Below are 4,878 nucleotides of genomic sequence, written 5' to 3'. Positions count from 1 at the left end.
AAAAGAAAGAAAGAAAGGAATTATCCTCTGAGGTTAGAAATTGGTATTGAATGCAGTAGGTCCATTTAAACAAGAACGTGTATAAGTAGCTTACATCAGCCTGTTTTTGTGCTAAGTACTTTAACTCAGAAGAAATCTTGGTTTTAAGTTCACTCTAAAAGCAGCGCCAAGAAGCGTCACTGGCTCACTAAGAGGCTAGTGGACCAAGGAGCGGGTTGCGTCATTTCAGCACCTTTTAAGGTAAAGGAGGAGGGAATCCTCCTTGAACTCATTAGCCAATCAGGCTCTGAGGCCACTTCCCAAGGGCACTTCCTGTCTCTTGACTTTCTCTCTCTCGGTTTTGGTGCTCTGGTGAGTGTACGCTTAATTTTGCTTTCCATTTGTTTTGAATTTCTCTTCCATTAGAGCCGTGTAACCACGCGGCAGGCCTTTATTTCAAGCCAGCATTGGAGTGTGTGTGAGTGGCAAGGCGATTAATTTCGGCTGTGTGGAGGTTGTTGGAAGGCAGGAACGCAGTGAAATGCTCTGCCTGGCTCATTTCCACGTGGGCTAGTGCGGTACGGGGTTTGACTTCCCTTAGACCTGGTGACCCAGGAACAATAGACTCTGCTTCAGGTACAGCAGGTACGTGTTCCTAGAAAACCCTGGCTTCAAATTGCTTGGAGGGAAAGACATTATTCGGATGCTGTTTAGATTTATATCTTCCTGCTTGACCATACATCTTGGAAGGAAGAGTTCAGCACAGTAGATTTTAATCATCGGGTGAGTGTCTGTAGGGCCCCAGGTAGCTATCGTCTTTCCCTTGTCTGCTCCGGGTATTCCAGCTTTCTTGATAAGACTGGTCAGCAAACTCCGAAGACATGATTTTAGTGAGCCCTAAAAGGAGCCCCTGATTTTAATATTACCACTATGGTGAGGGTGTCCTAAAACCCTTAAAATTGACAGGAAAAAAAAAATCGCACCATAGCTTGGTGCAATTCCAAGTTTCAAATTCTAGCCCCACGGTTTACTGTGCCTGGTGACCTTGGGAGCCACAGGGAGCCATTCTGAGGCTCACCTTGTAAAGATCAAATAAAATATATGAAGTCCAGATACTAGTATGTGTCTAATAAATATAGTTGCAGTACTTTCTAGAAGTAAAAACACTTCTTTGCAATACACATTTTCTGTCTTTTTTTTCACAGAAAGTTTTATGTAATGACCTTGAGAGTAATTTCGTTGGATTCCTATTTTTCTCTGTAATAGACGTTGGTTTAAATATGTGTTGATTATCCTTATAGGCAGAAACTGTGAGAAAGACAAATAATAAACTTGCTAATTTAATGCACTAGTAATAGGCATTGGTAGGCCTCCCATAATCCTTGTAATTCTCAAGCTAAATTACTTTTATTTTGGAGTAGGTTATACATTCACATAGTTCAAAATTCAAAAGGGACCAAACTATACAATGAAAATAAAAATATCCCTGTCTCTAAACCAGCTGATTTCCCTTGCCAATAACAGTGTTAACAGGTTTTTTGGGTATCTTTTGTAAGGCATTTTATGCACATGTAAGCAAATATGTATTTTTATCCTTCCCTTCTTCTATAGTGCTCTATCATGTTCCTTTCTTTTCACTTAACAGTTTAATATGAGTAAATAGTGTTCTTTATAATGGTTACATAGTATTCTAATCATATGTACTAATCATAATTTACTTAGCTTTTACTGGGAGACATTTTTGGTAGTTTATGATCTTACTATTTCCCTCCAAATGAATAACTTTATTTGTAAGTCACTTGGCACGTAGGCATTTTAGTTGGGTTTTGGTATATTTTTCTCTAAAAGGACTGTAGATATTTTGTAGCGCTTCTTGTTATTTAGCATACAGTGATGACAAGAAACCAGTCAACACTCTAAATATATTGATTAGTCAATGAAGATTTTCTACCAAAAGCAAAACCAAGCTTCTGGCCTTTATATGAATATATCTTTGACCACTTTGGCTTGACTGGGCACCAGTAACACAGTGTTTACTGTGCCAGCCACATACACCAAGGGTGGTGGGTTCGAACCCAGCCTGGGCCAGCTAATCAACTACAACAAAAAAATAGCCAAGTGTTCTGTCAGGCAGCTGTAGTCCCAGCTATTTGGGAGGCTGAGGCAAGAGAATCGCTTAAGCCCAAGAGTTGGAGGTTGCTGTGAGCTGTGATGCCACCACACTCTACTGAGGGTGTCATAGTGAGATTGTCTCAGAAAAAAGACAGTAGTATCTTGGAGTTGGAAGAGCCCTTATACATACTATATGAGTGACTTCTGGATTATAAAAGGTTAAATTTGGGAGTAGAATATCTGTATTGCTACTCCTTAGCTGGTAGTAAGCTTGGATTAGCAATAGAAATGAAATATTAAACCTTTTTTTTTGGAGACAGAGTCTCAAGCTGTCGCCCTAGGTAGAGTGCCCTGGCGTCACAGCTTACAGCAACCTCCAAGTCCTGGGCTTAAGCGATTCTCTTGCCTCAGCCTCCCAAGTAGCTGGGACTACAGGAGCTCGCCACAATGCCTGGCTATTTTTTGGTTGTAGTTGTCATTGTTTGGCAGACCTGGGCTGGATTTGAACCCGGCCATATGGTGTATGTGGCTGGCACCTTAACTGGTTTAACTTCATACCAGCTACAATGCAAGATATACAGAGGGTGCCAAAAAAAGTATGCACATTTTAACAAAGGAAAATATTGTACTAAAATTGTAATGCTCAAGTCATGTTTGACTTGCAGTTATAAGAGGTGCTCAAATGTGACTTGTATTCGTCTTTTGTCATTAGTATAAATTGAGCATTGTAATTTTAATACAGTTCTTTCTTAAAATATGTGTACATTTTTTTGGTACCCTCTGTATTTATTACTTCATTATCTTCATGGAAGTTCTAAGAGGTAGGTTGTATTTGATATAGAAATCCCACTTTGGGGTATATATACATAGAAGTAAAATCAGTATGTCAATGAAATATCTATATTCCCGTGTTCATTGCAGCACTATTCACAATAGCTAAGTTATAGAATCAACCTAAGTGTCCATCAATAACAGATGTGTGGATAAAGAAAATACGGTATAGATAGATAGAGTGGAATACTATTCAGTGTTAAAAAGGAAGGAAATTCTGTCACTTGTGACAACATGGAGGAACCTAAGGACATTTTGATAAGTGAAGTAAGCCATGCATAGAAAGATAAATGCTATATGATCTCACTTAATATGTAAAGTCTAAAAAAGTTGAACTCATAGAAATAAAGTAGAATAGTGGTTGCCAAGAGTGGGGAGTGAGTGGGGGGAAGGAGAACATGTTGGTCAAAGTGTATATATAAAGTCTCAGACAAGAGGAATAATTTCTGGAGATCTGTTTTGCAGCATGGTGGCTATAGTTAAAAATAATGTCTCTGGTATACTTGAATATTGCTAAGAGAGTAGAACCTAAGTGTTCTTATCCCAGACAAAAATAAGTAAGGTGATTATTGTATTAATTAACTTGCTTTAATCATTTTATAATGTATACATGCATCAAAACATTACATTATTCACAGGGGAAAAAAAGTCTGTTGTCCTAACTACTAAGCTAAGTTGCTTGCCATTTAATCTTTAAACTTTGCTTGCATACTTATAAAGTGGAGATGATATACTTGCAAAATGAGATTAATATATGGAAAGTGCTTTATAAATTCTACAATAGGCCAAATATTATGCTCTAGATTAAATAGCAAGTTAAAGAAGAGAAGGTCACATCCTGATTTCAATTTATTCTTTCCTATTGTCTGATCCAAAGCCCTAAGGCACTGTATTTTCATTTCATTTTTATTTGGTCCACTAGCCATAGGATTGGGACTGGGTGAAATGGCAGGATGCACTAGGCATGAGCTGTACAGTTAGTCCGAATTTCTGACCTCACCACTTCTATTTCATGTATAATCTGAATGGATTCTTCCATACGAAGAAGTTAAAACTGTTAGTACTCTTAGCTAACACTTGGAGTCTGCCCTGATAGCAGAGCCTTATACAATTATCTCTAAAGGAAAGCTATGCCAAGTTATCAGTTTACCATTTACATCCTAGGTATAATGTTTTGTACTGTTTTCCTTCTGTTTCAGGTTGAAGATGAAATCCACCAAAGAGGGAAGACCTGAGTCTTTACTATCCCACGTGCCAGCACAGAAAGGGCTCTGGGAAAGCCTTTATAAAATCTATAGACCCCCCTGAATATCAAGTGGGCTTGGATTTGAACATTCAATAGAAAAGGTTAAAGGCTGATGGGACCATAAAGGTACTTAACTTTTCACTAAGCTGCCTTAAGTTCTCTACATTATGCATATGTGTGCCTTTTCTGTCTAAAAAGATTTGAGATTATTAGAATTATCGTTGTATCTCATGATGTTAGATAGTAGGCACTGAGTAAATTGGAATGGAAGTGGTCAAGTTGAGTTGTAATATAATCATAAAATGGAAGTATCTGCTCATTTAGGATGTATCACCAGTATGTATTTTGTATCAGGTCTTCATGAATCATCTCTTGTCTCATACAAAATGTACCTTTTGGCTGTGAACACCAGGACTTTGGAGAGCTTACTGCCCACAGTCAACAAAATGAATGGATCATTGGTTTATATAGTATTTACAAAATGCGTAGAACATATGAAATGAGCTTTGCATGGTAGAATGACATGAAGCATGACTGGAATCCTTCAGGGAGCATCACACATTGGAAAAGGCATATTTAACATTAGGATTTTCATGCTAGGCTTTGTGCTCTTGGGTCGAGGACACAAAGACTTTGCACTCTGGGTTTTGTTTGTGTGAAGTGAGGTAAATAGAGAACTTGCCCCTTGAAGGAGCCTTTTTTTTTTTTTT

At 38.1% G+C, this 4,878-nt stretch overlaps 1 protein-coding gene across 1 annotated transcript in view; it reads left to right on the top strand.

The window, feature by feature from the left end:
- The first annotated feature begins 4,129 nt into the window (after positions 1–4,129).
- The window catches only part of CCNB1IP1 (cyclin B1 interacting protein 1), a 25,810-nt gene continuing 25,061 nt past the window's right edge, over positions 4,130–4,878 (top strand). The window contains exon 1 of the mRNA XM_003797299.3: positions 4,130–4,294. The gene's annotated coding sequence lies outside the window, so the exon portion shown is untranslated. The remainder of the gene's footprint in view (positions 4,295–4,878) is intronic.

The sequence above is a fragment of the Otolemur garnettii genome, unplaced genomic scaffold (genome assembly GCF_000181295.1).
Source record: "Otolemur garnettii isolate 467f Iridium unplaced genomic scaffold, OtoGar3 scaffold00114, whole genome shotgun sequence".
Lineage (NCBI taxonomy): Eukaryota > Metazoa > Chordata > Mammalia > Primates > Galagidae > Otolemur > Otolemur garnettii.
This window is presented reverse-complemented; position numbering and strand designations above follow the sequence as displayed.